Raw genomic sequence first — 18,419 nt, 5'->3', positions numbered from 1 at the left:
CTGAGAGGATTTTTTAAGGGTTTGCACGATCACATGTTTGACAGTTCTGAAGTTGCTGCATTACAAAGTTCACATCAAGGACACAGTGCTTTCAACTCTGTGCTGAATTGTGAGTTTTATGGCCTCCTCCCCTTTCTAAGTTGTTTGACCATATTTGACCACGATTTGTGCAAGTGTGTGTATGATTTTTTTTAAAAATCTTCCAAGAGATTTCAGAGTGGATGAAATAATATAGCTTTGTTATCTTCTGTTTGAACTAGGGATGAGATTTTAAAACAATTCTGTAGATAAAGGACAAAAGTACTCTGATTCTTTATCCAGTTTTCATTCCTTTGCCTGACTCCACAGCAGAATACCAAGAGTATTTACTTACCGTACATATCATGATACATGATTCAGAAACTTCAGGCCATATTGTCAGCGGCTACATAAATGTGACCTTCAATTGGCTCTAGTTCAGAAATATTTGTGTTCTGCAGTAACTGGTATGCAAAAATCTTCTCCATAGAACAGGTGATCAACATGGTCAACTTCAGAAGTGTGGTCTCCCTCACACATACATACAGAAAGAGTAACAGAAAAGGAACAGAGAGACTGGAGGAACAGAAGTAGCTGGCAGTCCTAGAGGAAGGTTGATAGTTCAGAGACACATGCTTTGTACCAGAAAATAACAGATTCAGTTTCTGACTTATCCAATCAAAAGGATCTCAGGTACCAAGGTTAGGAATATAGACAGAGGGACACTAAGGGCTGAGTCTGACAGTCAATAAGACTAGATAAGATATTGGAGATCCCTGATCATATCTGCTCAATCACTACATTTCTCATCCAAACTTTTTTGGCAGACAAGAATGAGGAGACAATGGCCTCGGTGGCACTTTGTTTGGCCACAGTTCTGATGGAAAGATCCCACATAAAATATCATGGATTTAAATAAGGATCAGTAAAATGATGCCTTACAGACAATGATCGATTACGCACAAGGAATCTGCTGCATGATGGAGGCAAATGTGTTTCAAGATTTCTTGTATGACATATATATTTCCTCAAGCCATGCTTTCACTTTCTATTCACCCCGTGGCAACCCAGACCACTTTTAGCATGGATTTAAATTTTGCTTTGCAGCCAGAGCGGGCAGATTTGCCAATGAGCACAGCTTTTCCTTGAACCTATTCACTCCACCCACAGCTAGCCTTCCTAATCTCACCCCCCCCACACACACACACACACTCTTATGTTGCTTTGCATGCTTCCCCCTTACCCCCCTCACTATTGCCAACTCCTTCCCACTTCTCTAAATGCTTTTATTGATGCTTTGATATAATACTAACAGAGATCTGGCTTTTTCAAAGGAACAGCACAATCAGGGTCTCTTTCTGGCTCCACCCCCACCTCCCCCACTCTGCTACTGCCCTCCCCAATGATTGGGATGTAATTTTTTAAAATTTTCTTTCAGAAAAACTTCTATTTTAAAAACCAGTCTGCCTCTTGCAGCAGCAGAGAGGGAAAGTGGGAGTGTGTGTAAAAGAAGGGAGAGGAAGAGAATATCAGTGAGATCTGTGCCTTTAAGGTTGTTGATGGGCAGTTAAGAGAAGCAACAAAAGGAGATGCCAGTTGAAGAAGAAGAATCTCCTTTCCCTTCATCCCCCCCCCCACAACAAACACCCTGTGAGGTGTGTGGGGCTGAGAGAGCACCAAAGAACTGTGACTAGCCCAAGGTCACCCAGCTGACATGTGTTCGACTGCACGAGCTAATCTGGTTCACCAGATAAGCCTACACAGCTCAAGTGGCAGAGCAGGGAATCAAACCCGGTTCTCCAGATTAGAGTGCACCTGCTCTTATTCACTACACCACGCTGGCTCAGTTGAGACTTCAGCAAGCAACTGCATGGCAGGCACTGGGCTACTTCCTTACGGGTAAACAGAGAAACATGAGGAGGCTCACTGCACAGAGAGTCCTGAGGTAAGAGTTCCCTGTGTAATTGGCCAATGTAATATTTGGAGTACCTATCATTTGTCTACTTTTATATCCTGATTTTGTTTTTAGACAAAAAGGTCTAATTAGGTCTAACTAGACCTTTTTTGTTGTTTTTATTAATTTTTGTAAAATTAAGGGTTTTTGATTCACTACATTTATCTAAATAGCTGTACACATCTGAATCGGGATTGTGGTAATGGGTGAGGGAGGAGGTTAAACACCCCCACCTCCACTCTCTTCCCTTGATCTAAATCCACCTTGAAGGTACTATTGGGAAAACAGCACAGGCAGGGAACTAATTTTCATTGGGGAAAGGCCATGTGGGAAAGGGTTAGCTGCAAACCCAACTATCTGGAAAACTTTAATGAGATCCAATCATGGTTCACCTATATCTTATCTAGAGAGCGTTGTATAGTGATTGCACTGTTGGGCAAGGACTTGGGAGGTCCAGGTTCAGATCGTCAGCCACAAAGCTCTCTGGATGATCTTGGGCCAGTCACTTTTTCAGTCTTACATGCTTGTTGTGTGGATGAAAGAGAAAACTGTGCCCACAGCCTTCAACTATCTGGAGGAGGGCATGAAGAGAATTTATTTGATCAATAGATTTATGCTTTCTCTGTGGGAGAAATAGCAGTTGCAGGACAGGGTTTATGGTGATCAGGAAAATGATGTGAAGTAAAAGGGTGTGGAGAAAAACTCCCCCACTATTGTGGTTTCTATCTGGTTCAGGGAGTGGGGGTTAGGGGGTTGCAATTATTTTTTAAAAACCCTTTTCTTATTTTGTTGAATCCTACAGGGTGGAAATCCTGGATAGTAGTGGAGTAGAAGAACAAAGCAAAGTAATATCATTAGCAAAATGCCCTGAAGAATATGCTAGAATGAATGCTTCCTTCATCATGCTGTTGCTCCTTTAATCGCCTGCCTTCCTGAAACCATGTATTTAAAGTATTAATAGAAACAATTCACCTTTCTCACAGCTACCAGAATTTAAAAAGAAATCACTATAGAAATCTAAGATCTAAAACAGAATCACTTTTGGGTTTGGGTTTTTTTAAAGGCATTTTCTGTCAGGGGGGAGCCTCGAAGCAGAAGATAAGGGGGTACCTCTCAAGCATTCGATGGAGTGATACCACTCTGGCCAGTATTCAGTACCAGCTCCTACATTCTTACTTGTACCCCTACTGTGAATTAATAATACGCCATCAAGTTGAAACCAACTCATAGCAACCCCATCTGAAGGCTGTGCCAGGTGAGAGACATTCAGAGGTGGTTTGCCATTGCCTCCCCCTGAACAGCAACCCCAGTCTTCCTTCATTCAAGTACTGTCCATGGCATGCCCTGCTTAGCTTCCCAGCTCTGACAACCTCAGGCTAAGCTGGTCTCTTTGGGCTGCTGAACACCACTATAGTCAGTGTTTAACCAGGACTCCATTACCTAGGAATGCTCTTAGGAAAATAGACCTTTTTTAATCTAGTGCATTTGATAGGCGATGTTGCTTTTCCATTTAGCTCACAGATATAAGGAATACAAACAAAATAGTATCACTGTGGTGTTGTCGGTTTTCAGGGCTATATGGCCATGTTCCAGTAGCATTTTCTCCTGGCAGGCAAAACGTCAGGAGAAAATGCTATTGGAACACAGCCATACAGCCCAGTGGTTTTGGCTGTGAAAGCCTTCAACAATGCACAAAATAGTATTATTTTTCATAATAGGGTGTCTAGCCTCTGCTTTCTTTTTCATAATAAGAGACAGGGTCAGAATCAGTCTGTTTGATTGCACAGGAAAATTGCAGATTGCGATCTGTTGATTGCACAGGGATATTCAAGCAATAGAAGACTTTTGAAGTGAAATAAGGGAGAGCCTGGGAGGACACTGAGAAAGGTGCGCTAGGAATCTCGTCTCCACTTGGCTTGCATTCGGAGGTTGGCTCCAATGAGGGGTGATGCTGATCAACAATTGTTGTCTCAGATTTCAGGAAAAGGTGAGAGACCCTCTTCATCTGAATACTCTGGTGCTCAACTACCCTCATCCAGGGTCCTTCTGGTCTCCCTTTCTGCCGTAGCTTTCAGTGGGAAGTAGCGCCCCCTAGTGCCCGGCTGCTGCCCTCACGGGACTTTCAGAAGGAGAGCTGTCCCTGCCAGATGTAGGCGCAGAGATCGCGGTATCCGGCTTGCGGAAAAGAAGCGACTCCGTCTGCTTTCCTCTCTCCGGCGTTCCCATACCTGCCCCTGGCCTCCCTCGGCTTCTCTCCGAGCTTGGCTCCTCCTCTTCTCTGGTTGGTGGCGCCCCATCTGCCTAAAGCAGGACCGGTGTCAGCTTGCGCGGTGCCTCGAGAGCCTCTGGCACCTCCGCGGGGTGGATTTAAAAGGCTCAGGTGCTGCAGAGGGAAGCGCTGCTGCCTTCCGCGGGGCTGGCGGCTGAGCCGCTGACGGTCTCCTGCTGAGGGGCTGTCGCCTGAGGGTCGCCTGTGGCCGCTGGAGGCTGGTTTTGGAAACGCTGCGACCCCTGAGAAGCGCCGGGAGCCTGTCATGAGAAAGGGAGGCGGACGTGCCAAGGTAAGGGGCCGCCAAGTGTGCCAGGAAACCTCTTCGGAAGTGGAAAGGGGAGAGCGCTCCGTCGGAGAAGCGGCGCGGGCTGCCCTCGGTGGTGCGCTCGCCTGAGCGTCAGTCCCGTGGAGACCTTGGGACCGGGCTGCTGCCTTAGTCCCCTATCACGCCACTGGTGGGGGGCGGGGGGGGGACCGACTAATGCTAACCTTGCTTGCCCTGGCCGTATGGGTGGGACGCTGCGAGCTGGTTTTGGGGGTTGGTGGGGGGTTTTAGGGTTTTTTTTGGGGGGGGGTGGCACGAATGTCTTTCCTGGGACCGACTTGCCAAACACCCGAGCCTTTCTTTTTCTTCCTCCGCCCACCTGGTGAGCGTGCAGAGGAAAAAGCAAGCCAGGTGTTTGTTTGTTGGTTTGTTTGCCTGCTGTCAAGTTTAGAGCTTTAGGCAACCACGGGGGGAGGGGTCAAAGAAATGACTTTCCAAAGCCAGCGCAAGGGGGAAAGAATCCGTGGCGAGGTGGGAAACCATCTCTCATCTGCGGGGGGGAGAGATGCTGCTAACAGCTGGCCCGGGGAAGCCACATTCGGCTAAGGCTGGACTGTCTGGTCCAGACCCGTCCAAAGTACGCACAGGCGGAAAGTGCAGGGGAGCCGCTGTGATCGGCAAGCGGAGGTGGCGGCGGGGCGAAGTCGCTGGCTGGGCGGGGAGGGGGGGGGGGCAGGCAGCTGGGCTTCGGGTCAGCGGCACCAGCAGGCGCAGACACGAGGGCGGGTTAAGGAAGGGTCGCCTGGGCAGCTCAAGCACCGTCGCCGCTCCTCGCCTGAAGGCGGTTTTGCACGCGGCGTGGTTGAGTCGAGGGGGAGGGGGGGGTGTCCATTTTCATCGAAGCCCCGTCCACGAAAAGAGAAGAGAAATGGTTCTGCCCGGTCGGCTGAAACCAGACTGTCGACGCCGCGTCTCTTCAGATCGGGTCGGAAGCCACGACGAGTGTAGCCGAGCCTCCCTGCCTGCTGCTCTGTCCCGAGCACGAGCTGGCCTGCCTGGAAAACGGGCGGGAGCAGATTTGCTGCCGCGCTTCTTGCACCACTGGGTCACTATCCACTCACCATAAGCCGCGGGGTCACCTCTTTAAAAGCCACGGGGGTCCTGGACGCTCCCCACATCTCCAGCGCTCACTGCGCGGCTGCCAGGGATTTACCTCTCTCCCGCCTCCTGGCTGCGCGGCAAATTAGCTCCGCTAAAAAGAGCAACTTTTTTAAAAACCCCGCGGGTGCCGCGGGGTTGTGGGGAACCTCGGCTGTTTGCGCGCGGCTGATTCGCTGTGACGCGCAGCTCACGGCCAATCAGGGAACAGGGAGCGCCATCTTGTTAAGTGGGGGTGTCCCCGTCTAAAAGTGCGCGTAGTGATGACGTAGACACGTGTCGACACCCAGTCGAAGTCACGTCTTCACGTCTCAACTTGTTCAAAGCCCATGCCAAGCAAATGGAAAATGTCGGCGCCGAGCGAATGAGGAAGTACAAGAGGCGTGCGTGCGAGCTGGCTTCTGCTTTCACTTCCAAACACTGCTGATGACGTGTCTCCACAGAAAGCGCAGCCAACGATTTACTGCTGACGTCAGCATGTGCCGACATCTTAATAGAGGGCTGTTAGCGCCTCTTTGATGACGTTCGCACTCACGCTCGTGCGAACCTATCATAAACAACCTCTTCCCAGCCAATCACACTGGAGACCCGCCCTCGGCTGGCCGCCACTTTCACGTAACTCATGACGCACACGTTCAACGGCCAATCGGAGCGCTCCATTCCCCTCATTGCAACGGAACTCCCGCTCTTTGCTGCCCGCGTTATTTCAAGAATTGCAAACGTGTGGGGAACAAATGTCTCCGTGGTCAGAAGCCACGGAGGCTTTTCATTGCGGGGTCGCAGCGGCGTTGCAGTTTAGTGAGGTAAGTGGGTAGTGGCCCACTGCAGGGCTCTGGCTCAGCGCACTTTTATGGGTAGGTGGGAAATTCCTCGCGGTCGAAGGAAACGCCACAGGTGAATTTGCCTCTCGGAGAAGGCTGGCCACACCATGGGGCCGAAGGCGGCGGGGCACACATTAATAAATGCGGGGGGGCACACATTAATAAATGCCCGCCCGTTTTCCCAGTTTCGAAAGGGAGGGTTTTGCGCCAGGAAAAGGCTGCTGCAATGCATTGGAAGTCGGTCCTAAGCACATTTCACCTGTTGAGACTTTCTTCCATTAAACAAAGGTGTCAAACTCGCGGCCCTCCAGATGTTATGGACTACAGTTCCCATTATCCCCTGCCGGCAGGGGATGATGGGAACTGTAGTCCATAACATCTGAAGGGCCCCGAGTTTGACACCTGTGCATGAAGACGTTACGGGTCTGGGACCCTATGAGTATGTTTTGCCCCCAACAAGCAGCTCGCCATTTTGCTCTGCAGAGGGGGACCCTTTCCAAAATCAGAGAATGCAAGCATTTTTGTATGATTCGTTGCTTTAGGGGCAATGGGTCCTCATTAAATAGTATCACTAGTCAGGGATGTGACACCTTCAGATCCTCAAAACCAGAGCAATAAAAAGAATTTGTTAACAGACAGTAAATAGCCTTATTTATTTAGCCTTTTTTGGTTTATTTTGTTGCCTTATCTTGTTTTATACTGAAGTACATTTGCATGACTGGGAAAGTGGTATATTAGGTGTAGGTGTACAAAGATTGTAATCTGTGCATTGTAAAACCTATGATGATACTGTGAAATATTAGCAGAATTTTAAGACAGGCACGAATCAGTGGAAGATATATTTCCCCTTGTCTATCTTGTCATCTGTACAAATGCACATTTTGGTATACATCCATGTACGTTCAGAGTCCAGATGGATCTTTCAGTGCAAATAACAACATGCTCTCTTTTATAGAGTTACTAATTGTTGCATGTAATAAAAGCTGGATCAGGGCAAAGATATTCCTGGCTCTGTGACAGAGTGGAACTAGACAGCTTTCTGGTTTCTTCCAGATTACTAAAGCAAAACACATGCCTGACACTAGTTGATTTCTAACCTTGTGAACTGTAGTGTGCTTAAAAGGGCTGTTAAATCACAGTATAAATGCTGCCTGGTTATTAAATTTACCGTGCCCGTCGCTACCTAGAAATCCTCACTCTGTGCACACAGTATGTGATAATAATGCTATAATTAACCATCTGTTTAGTGGATGTAAATAGTTTAATTCCCAGACTGGACTGGCCTGAGGCACTGAGCCCCATTGCAAGCAGTCAGATTCTCTTGAAGAGTCTTGCGAAAATCATGCTGGAGTGTTTTTAAAATATGATGTGGACAGTGTTTTGGTATCCATTAAGTGACATTGCATGTGGCTGAATTATGGTGATAGATGCTATGAGGGGATGTCTAGCAGTTGGTGTTCTTCTTCAGCTGGATGACTCTGCAGTGTGTTTAACTGGAGGTGGTCTCCTCAGGCTGTAGTTTGGGAATGATCATTAGTATCTACCTGCCTCTGCCCTATCCAGTCATCTTTTTCACAGATGCCTCTTTTCTCTGTCCCTCTCACAGTATGTGTGTGTCCTTGCCCATCAGCATGTGGTATCCAGAGCAGAGGATCCATCTTGCCTTCTCACTCCCTTAACCTTCTTGAAATGCAGCGCAGTAAGCCACATGTGTCCTCTTGTGAGATTCCTTCCTGGAATCCTCCTAGGAGCCAGCATGGTGCAGTGGTTACGAATAGGTGGATTCTAACCTGGAGAACCAGGTTTGATTCCCCACTTCTCCACCTGAGTGGTAGAGGCTTATCTGGTGTGAACCAGATATGTTTCTGCACTCCTACATTCCTGCTGGGTGACCTTGGGCTAGTCATTGAAACTCTCAGCCCCACCTACCTCACAAGGTCCCTGTTGTGGGGAGAGGAAGGGAAAGGAGCTTGTCAGCCATCTTGAGTCTCCTAACGGGAGAGAAAGGTGGGATATAAATCCAAACTCTTCTTTTTTTGACAAGCATTTGGCCACCATTTGGGTTCCCTCCAAAGGAAAGATTCTCATGAGGGCTGGGAAGCTCTGTAGTGCATATGTGCCTGACAAAACTCCCCACCAGCACCACAAGGAATCTGTACCCATTTCCAGCAGTTAAATTTTTACTGCAGAGAGAAAGAGGCCCTGAAAAGGCAGCGAGTGACAAATACATTCTAACCTTCTATTTTGTCCAGATTGTTGGAAGTGTCTGTACTGCTGCTTTAAGACTGATCCTCCAGAGTTGCTGTGTATATCTAAACATGCTTACATAGACGTGTCGCCCAGTTTGTTCAACGGGATTTACTGCTGGGTGAGTGTGACTGGGATTGGACCCTTTGAGTGGACCTTTAAAATTTAAAGAATTTCCATTAAGTCTTTAAAAGAATTAAAAGAATTCACATTTAAAATAATTCACATTAAGTCTTCAGTTGAAGACACTTTCAGTGGCTATTGCAGTAAGAAGTTAAGGGCATAATGCTTTTTTTGAACGGGCATATTGGCAGTGAGGAGGTGTACTGTCAGAGGTTTCTCAACGTTGAGTCCCTATGTAGAATGTAAATATGTACTCTTGAGTTACTGATGATCTCATTGAACCAGCTAATTTGTCTTTTGATAGGGATGAGAAATGCATCTTCTCCTGGGCCTTTTTTTGTTGACTCTTGGAACAGAATTTTGGAATTGTCTGCTTTTAAATCTTCTTCATAACTGAACATTCTGTGATTTTTACTAAAAAAAAAAAAGCAGTGGAGGTTCTGAGAAGCTGAATACATTTCTTGGTTGTTGCCACTGTAAGGAGAAGTGTCTGCTGTTACTGGAGTTCGCTGCTTGACAGAGGCCGACCGTGAGCCAGAACTGTCTGGTGTAGGCCCAGACACTGAAGGATGTATAGATAATGCCTCAACAGTGCCCAGTTACATTAATGACTTCCAACCTTGCCAAGTTTTATTTATGTACTTATTTAAATGATTTCTAAGCTACCTTTCCATCCAATTCAGGGTCCTCAAGGCAGTGAACATTAAACAAAACATTAAAACATTTCAAACTTTAAAAGCATTACATAGAATGTAAAATTAAATAAAATATAATATAAAGACGTAAAAATATACAGAGAGGAGGCCTGAAAAAAGTTAGTGAGGGAATGCCAAACAAACATAAGTTGAAGGCAGAAAACAATGATAGAAGGAGACAGATGAATTTTCTGGGAGATACAGTTCCAAAGTTTCTGTGCCCTAACCAAGAAAGCCCTTTCTTGTGTCTAACCTCACATAATGAGGTAACGTAAAGCATGGTCTTCAAAGGCATATTGTCAGGCAACTCCACCACACTCTATCATTACTATCAAGAGACTCCCTTCAGTAGTGGCAGGGTCCCTTTTCTCATTGTCCAGTACCCCACCAGTTCCCCAAAACATTTGATACAGAAGACTCACTGATGATCTTGTTCCTCCGACCTGCAGGACTAGCACCTATACTCAAATTGTTCGTTCTAATTTTGTCTCTGTCTTGCTTCTTTGAATATGTTTGTTTTTGCTGTCAACAAGATAAATTAGTAAGGTTCTTAACTTCCTCACTTAATGTCTCTCAAATTTTCCTAGCAAGTTTTGCCTTTCAGAACCTTTTAACCTCATCATTTTGAAGAAGTAGAAGAAGAAGAGGAGGAGGAGTTAGATCCATATCCCTCCTTTCTCTCCTGCCAGGAGACTCAAAGGGGCTTACAAACTCCTTTCCCTTTCCCCCTCACAACAAACACCCTGTGAAGCAGGTGGGGCTGAGAAAACTCAGAAGAACTATGACTAGCCCAAGGTCACCCAGCTGGTGTGTGTTGGAGTGTACAGGCTAATCTGAATTCCCCAGATAAACTTCCACAGCTCAGGTGGCAGAGCGGGGAATCAAACATAGTTCTTCCAGATTAGAGTATGCCTGCTCTTAACCACTATACCACTGCTGCTCCTTTTGCATGATCATTTTCCCATTACTTTTGCAATTTAAGTCTTTTTTGTTTACTGGACTGTAAGTGAAATGACTGTTGGTGAAAGACATCAGCCATGTCTTTTTTTGTTGCCTGTCTCCATCTTTATGTACAGAAAACAGTTCAGAACAGAAGATCTGGCCATCAGTTTCCACATTCATTCAGTGCCACTTGACCAGAACTCTGTGCCAGTTCTCAATACACATGCCTTACATGCTGCTGCTTAAGCTTGAACAGCCTGTGAGTGAGGCAAGGCCAACACTAACACATTCTTTTTTATATAATCCTGCAGGCAGGCAGACAGACAGATATGCAGCCATTTTGGAAAAATTGGGTTCTATCAAACCAGTCACTTCCATTAATGGATTTAATTTTCACCAGTCTCTCTCCCGCCCCCGCCCCGCCCAGTAGTAGACCTCCAACCCTTCCTTATGCTCCCCACAGGGAATACCTTGTCACTCAGGAACAGCATTTTGTGGGACATTTTGAACTAAAGCAGGAGGAGGGCAGAGGTGGGATCCAGCAGGTTCTCACAGGTTCCCGAGAGTAGGTTACTAATTATTTGTGTGTGCCGAGAGGGGGTTACTAATTGGTGATTTTGCCACGTGATTTTTGCCTTAGTTACGCCCCTCCTCTCAGCAGTAGTGCGCAGAACTTGAAGCAGTCTAGCAGGAGGTGCACTGGCGTGCATGGCAGCCTGCGCCTGCGTGCATTCGTTTCCCGCCCAAGGACTGGCGCAGCAGCTGCGTCCTTGCCACAGCCCTGCCCAGGAATGCCCCACCCCCGGAATGCTCGGCCACACCCCCGTTGTGCCCCACCCAGCCCCATTGGCGCTATGCCACAGTTTGAATCCCACCACCATGGGAACATGTTACTAAAATTTTTGGATCCCACCACTGGAGAAGGGATGCAGAATAGTCATGCCCTATGGAAAGAAATCCTTTAGTTAGGAGAGATTTTCAGCAAGATCCAAGCTGCTGTTAGAGTTTCATGAGGTTATATTTGGTAAGAAACACAAATACTTGTGTTATGCTAATAGTTTGAGAATAATTTTAAGAGTGTAAAATGTTTTGGAACGACTGAATTGCTTGGACAATTGGGAACTTCTGACTCTTCTCTGTACAGGATGCATTACAGTATTTAAAAGAAAGATATGTTTTTTTTAAAAAAACCCTTCATAAAAATATGTTTTTTAAAACATCATTAAATAATTTTCAAGAGGATGAGAATCTCCAGCTATCCTGCCCTTTCCCATTCCAGCACAATACCTGCTTAATCCCAGCCACCAAGAACCTCTCTATGTTTATAACATACACCTTGTCTCAGCCTTTATCTTCCCATGAAAAGCAACTGTCTAAGGCCACCTCCACATTTTTACTATACAGATTTTTCGTATGAATTGCATGGCAGGATGGCAAGAAGATACTCTCTCAGTGCAATCCTAAACAGGAGTTAAACCCATCTCAGCCCACGGACTTTAATAGAAATTTAGAAGGGTGTAACTCTGTTTAGGATTACACTGGTAGATCAAAACAATGGAAAATATGAGAAAGGTGGATCTCTGTCAGACAATATGCTTATGTGTTTTTTGGGGGAAACATTGCAAAATACATGCCTATATAAACTCTGTACTGTGAAAAGATAAGTTACTTTGCAGTAGAAAAACTCGGTCATTAAATGTACACTTGTTCTACTCTCTGACTGTAAAGCCCTTAGCAGAATCACACCTTTCTAAACCCATTCACTTCAATAGGCTTAAGATGGCATTGTTTGGTATGTTGCTTTTATAGGGCAGTCTCAGCAACAGCACTTAAATTATGTGAGGAAAGCTGAGGCAACTGCTTCTGGAATGTTGCTGTTATCAAGCTGCTTCAGTTTTCAAATAGCCATCAATGACAATTCGGTTTCCAGTAACTCTTAGGGAAGAAAAACCTGCTGGTGTCCTTAGCAACAATTCTGACAGAAGCATTTTTCTTCTTCCTATTAGCCTGTCAAGCTGGTGCAGCCAGTCTTTAAATTCCCTATAGAGTACATATGATATTTGAATTGTTTTGGGGAAAAACCTTTAGGTATTTTTAAAGAGCACTCCTAATTGTTTCTAAAAATTTGGAAAGACTGGTGTACCTAACCTGGACTGCATTCTGAAGAATAGTTTACATAGAGGTAAGCCAGCAAAGTCATTCTTTCATTTCTTGCTATCCACAGTGTCTGTAGGATTCTCATGATGTTGTATGGTAAGCTACAGTACTGCAGTCAAAGCTCTGCTCACGACCTGAGTTCGATCCCAATGGAAGTCAGTTTCACATAGCTAGCTCAAGGTTGACTCTGCCTTGCAACCTTCCTTACCCTCATTTGGTAAAATGAGAAACCATTTTGTTGGGAGTAAAATAATCCTGTAAACATAGATCCTTTCTGCACAGCACAAATAAAACATTCTAAAGACATTAAAAGATGTGTTTTGGGGAGGAAGTTCTCACAGCTTTCCCCCCAAAGAATGTTTGTGTGTGGGGGGGGGGGGGCTTTCCCCCCAAAGAATCTTAAGAATGTTTTATTTCTGCTCAAACCATTTTTTTAAAACTGCTAAACCAGCAATCTTTTTCCCCCCAAGACGGGGTCAAGATGTTTTCCCTTGCCTGTGCAGAAGAAGGAAGCATTTTATTGCTCCACCTGACTTATAAGCTTTCTACTTTCATTTCCCCCCACCCACCATTTTCTGCCACTTGACTCCCCCATGCCACCCATCATTTGCTGAAGATCCCCTGGGACACTTGCTTTGCAGGCATTGTGGCCACCTGCCTTTTTAGTCAATAAAGGACATGATTGAACTCAGCTTTTCCTGCTAATTTCAGCAATGTATATTTTTCCCTTTTTAAAAAATGTTGGTGACGTGTTTTGAAGCTATGAGACTCGAAATGAGAATCTGAATGAATTCTCATTTTTAGTTGTCATAACTTGGAAGACAGTTCATCAAAACATTTTAAAAACAGGAAAACTATACATTGCTGAAATCAGCAGGAAAAGATGGGCAATGGCAATGCCTGCAGAGCAAACCTCCCAGGGGATCTTAGCAAATGGTCGGCAGTACGGAGGAGTCAAGTGGCAGAAAATGGCGGGAAAATGAAAGTTGAATTTCATATGTCAGATGGGGACAGTAAAATACATGGTTGGCACAGGAGAAACCTGCTGTTTCAAACACTTGATTTTTATCTGTGCTGTCTGAACAAAAATGAGGAGATGGGGGTTTTTTTAAAGATCTGCAGAACGTCTTATTTTGGTTGTGTGGGAAAAGCCATAGTCTGTCTAGTAAATATTGGGTTGTGATATCACCCAATGGGTCAGTAATGACCAGCGCCTGCACCTTTACCATTACTGTGTCTGAACTAGCCAGAATGTGGTGCAGTGCCACAACCTTCAGGGTTATGGATTAGGAACAAACATTAAATGCTCATTTCATGCAGTGTTTCTAAAATAATGGAGGTGAGTCCCTTGCGAGCCATTATGCCAGGCTCTTTGATACCTTCCTTCTACGTTTACTGAAAATCTCAGGAAAAAATTGAGCATTGCTCTTGAAAGACAACCTGAGATGTGTCACTTTTTTCCTACCTGACAACTGAACTATTTTTATCAAGTAAATCACACCTCCTGAGCCTGTTTCATTATTTGATCCATTTTAGGTAAGCATGATACCCTCATTATCTAATGTATATATGTATGTATATAGCACTCCTCTACAGTGGACAAATTATCCTAACATTTTTAAAATCTCCAATAGAAAACTGCTTATGCAGCAATTTCTGAATATTAATTCTACAATCCCACCTATCAGACAAGAACTGGTTTGTACCTAAAATTTTTCCTGCCAAAAGACTTTCCTTTGTAATGCTGTACTTGAGGAATGGCAAGCTATTTTTTCTCTAGAAAATGATCCAAAATCACACTGTGGCGATTAATAGACTCATTGCTGAGATGATCAACACCAATCAAAATCAGAAGTGTATTGTCGAAGGCTTTCACGGCCGGAATCACTTGGGTGCTGTGTGGTTTCCGGGCTGTATGGCCGTGTTCTAGCAGCATTCTCTCCTGAAGTTCCGCCTGCATCTGTGGCTGGCAGCACCCAAAAAAATCAGAAGTGCTTTGCCTCTTAATATTGGATATATTCCAATATTTTCAAGCATTCTAATACTTTAGAACAGTACATGCTATCAAACCAATGTATTAGAAGATCCAAATTCTTGTACTCCTATCTGCAAAGAAGTAGTAGTGATGGATATAATGTGCAGTCTGGCCCATCTTATGAATGCCTTTTCAGCTACAAGTTTCACTAACAAGAGTATGTATGACTTTGGATTTTTCTTCCATGCTGTACTATGCAATGAAAAGCAGAGTACTCTGTGCTTCTAGTTGTAGTGGAAATCAGAGAGACAATATCAATTTTGGTAAGAAATGTGCCACTTTCATCCCTGGTGACGATTGTTGAAAATTCTCTCTATTCATGACCACAGTCCATTTAGATGAAGAAGAGTTTGGATTTATATCCTCCCTTTCTCTCCTGCGAGGAAACTCAAAGGGGCTTACAAACTCTTTTCCCTTCCCCCCACCCCCTACAACAAACACATAGTGAGATAGGTGGGGCTGAGAAAGTTCTGAGAGAGAATTGTGACTAGCCCAGGGTCCCCCAACAGGCTTCCTGTAGAGGAGCGGGGAGACAAATGAAGTTCACCAGATAAGTCAGCCTCTCAGGTGGAGGAACCAAACCTGGTAATATTCTGTAGGAAAGACTCCCCAAAATTGACTGATAGATTAACTGAACCTTGCAGAAAACATTGACTATCCATTCATTGAAAATCATGGGGAATTCTAAGCTCTTGCTGCACAAATGGCAACCCCACTCATACCATCAGCAAGAGAATACTGTACTTCAGGAGAAAGCTGTGATGCTATCATGTGGACAACCCCAAGATTAGGACTTCAAGAGATTATAAATCAATGTAACTACAGTTATATCCCAATAGAATCCCAGACGGTATAATTCACTTCAAATTTGTTTTTATAGCTAAAAATTACAGTGCAGTCCCAGGGGTTAGGTGGTGGGTGGGTGGGATGAAACTGCTCAGGAGTTGGTGTGATCCCAGAACTGGCATAAATGCTACTTACACCACTGGAAGGGGCATTTGTGCCAGTGCGGAGGCACTTATGCCAGTGCTGAGGAGCTGCACAGCAGCACAATGCCTGGCCACCAGCACAGCTGCAGCTTGTAAGGCTGAACACACTCAAACAAAGCAGCTTAAAAAAGAAGAACTTTATTGATTTATGTCGCCTTAGGTACAGGGTGATGGAACTGAGGATTCTTATCCTCAGTTCCAGTATTTAAACTATTTACAAAAAACAGATTGCAATTAATCAGCTTTTCCCCTCCTCCCAGCTCCTGGTCTCCCATTGGTTTTGAAGCTCCGGTGGGATGTAGCTTCTCAGTTTGCTTTCCCGCTCTTTTTCCAAAAAGGCGGGAACCAGTGCATGCTGGGAGTTGCAGTCGTGACACAGCTCCAGTACTCATCTGGTGCAGGAGTCCATGCCATCACTGGATGAGGCATTCTTGGGAATGGGGCTAGCTTTTGTTGGCTTCCTCTTACCTTTCAGCCTGGGAACATCCCCATTTGCTAGTGCAGACTTATGCCAGCAAAATCAGTGGCACAGCTCATTGAGCTGCATGGGTCACTTTCCCAGGGGAAGGGGCTGTGTCGCTTTCAGCTTGCCGTCCACAGCGCATCAAGCCTCTTTGGAGGCAGTGCAGCTGTGCTATCCCCAGCCAGAGTGTAAGTAACTACCCCCCACCCCCTCTTCAACTGAACTGCCAGTCATTTGACACAAATAATATCACCAGAACTGCCAGTAGACAAGCTCATGGGCTTAATTTGTGCTTGACATTTTTGTAACAGAACAATGAGCATCATCATCTTAATTCATATGTGAGATGAATGGGTGGAAAGTTGTTTTGTGAACATTAGACATAAACAAACAATTAAATATGCCACCGTTTCAAAGGGATTGCTTCTGTATTTTTACAGCGCCACATTCTTTGTTCCTGTGCCATATTTACCTTGTTGAGGATGGGAATATTGGGAGTTTTGGAGTGCAGAGAGTCTGGATCTAATGTTATCATATAAATTCAGATGCTACTATTGCAATCATGAGCAAAGGTACACCCTCCCAAGTCCAGTGAAGGTAATGGATTTTGAATGGTGTAGTTCTGCCTAAGACACTAGCTGTCTGGATTTCTTCACCTCCACTGTTTTTTCTAAAAGCATAGCCAAACAATCTGTGTTTCTTTTCATTACTTGTTATTTGGCGTCTGTGGGCTGCTCTTTGTCAGCATGCATTTAAACACACTACAGGGATAATGATGAAAAAGGAACCTGACACAGTGTGTGTCAAATGCTTTATTGTTTGTAGCTGTTCCTAAATAAGTGGCCCAGATGAGAGTTTCAAGCTACAACTGAAAGAATTACCCAGCAGGATGAGTAAACCCTCCAGCCTGCTGTTTCCGGAGGAATGCTGGTGTCAATAGTGCCCTCTCCCTCTCCCTCTCTCTCTGGCTCCCTTTATCATACGGCATCCTCCCCAGCTAGGGAATGAGGTATATTGCTGGGTAAGCTCCTTTCACTAAGGTTTGTGGAACCCTCATTAGTGATTGCAACTGGAGTCAGATGTAAATGATTCCCCAATGTTTATTTGCTTATTCTGGGACCTGTTTCCCCACAATATTATCTCGTAGCTGTGTATGCATACACATGCAATGATGTAATTAGTCCAGTCCTACTAAGTATGATGCATTTTAAACCCTCTTGCTGCATCACATAAATGTGAATTTACTGCTTGCCACCGCTAAGTGTGTGATTGAGTCCATTTGGAAACTTCAACTTCTCTTATAAAACCATGAGAATATCTGATCACCCAGTGTTTTGAAACATAGTAAAGTGATCAAGCACTGATAAGAGCAGAGAACCAAATCTGAGATGCAAGAAAGAATTCCCATTCCCTTTAATAGAAGCTTAATGTGTGGAAAGGGGCAGGTAAAGCTGTTCATCGCATGGAGGTAAATAACATCCCATGAAAGCTAAAGTGTGCTGTCATGTCACAAGCGACTCATGACATGAAGTGGAACTTCATGTGGTTTTTAAGGCAAGAGATGAGTGGTTTGCCATTGTCTTCCTCCATAGAGCACCCCGTCTTCCTTGGTGGTCTCCCATCCAGTTACTAACACTGCAAAGCTTGTGAACTATAATAAGATCATGCTAGTATGGGCTGTTAAGGCTGCTACAACATCCCTGTTTAAGGGATGGGGATTTTACTGACCCAACTCACCTTGAGAGAGCTCCATCACTCTAAATGGTGCACAACAGTTATAACAAAGATTGGGGAATTGGGTTGTGATAGTGACTTTCTGAACATGCTAACCCTTACTGAGACATTTGCCCTCATCAGAGAGCGGCTACTAGCAATGGATTACCAACAACTGCAGAGGTTGGCCAACAAATCCTGCTCGCCAACTAACGTGGCAGTTCCATTTGTGCAGGGAAACCCAGCCTACTATATTGCAGCGCTTACCAACCCTATATAAAGGAGAGCCTACACAATAGATTTAACATTATGCCATCCCTGCTCCATAGAGGAAGACTCAAGGGTCTACCAAACGATAAGAGGCTTTGCCTTTTCAGTCCAGGGCAGCTGGATTCTATTCCGCACATTCTCCTCCACTGCCCACTTTACCAGAATCTAAGATCCAGCTTGTTATTACAGGTCATTGACTCTATGAAAACCCTTACAGAGCTTGATAAAGTAAATATGTTCTTAAACTGTAATGATCTTGACTGTTGTCTCGCAGTGGCAAAGTTTCTGGCTGAAGTT

The 18,419-nt window shown here is 45.0% G+C and overlaps 1 protein-coding gene across 2 annotated transcripts in view; it reads left to right on the top strand.

Annotated features, from left to right (window-relative positions):
- The first annotated feature begins 4,320 nt into the window (after positions 1–4,320).
- HTR1E (5-hydroxytryptamine receptor 1E) overlaps positions 4,321–18,419 on the top strand; it is a 34,879-nt gene continuing 20,780 nt past the window's right edge. Inside the window, exon 1 of one of the 2 annotated variants that reach the window (XM_048508400.1) lies at positions 4,321–4,533. The gene's annotated coding sequence lies outside the window, so the exon portion shown is untranslated. Of the gene's footprint in view, positions 4,534–6,486; positions 6,522–18,419 lie in introns of those variants that run through there. The other variant, XM_048508410.1, reaches the window with a different exon arrangement.

Source organism: Sphaerodactylus townsendi, linkage group LG01 (assembly GCF_021028975.2).
Source record: "Sphaerodactylus townsendi isolate TG3544 linkage group LG01, MPM_Stown_v2.3, whole genome shotgun sequence".
In the NCBI taxonomy this organism is placed as follows: Eukaryota; Metazoa; Chordata; class Lepidosauria; order Squamata; family Sphaerodactylidae; genus Sphaerodactylus; species Sphaerodactylus townsendi.
The sequence above is the reverse complement of the archived record's forward strand: the minus strand, read 5'-3'. Positions and strand labels throughout refer to the sequence as shown.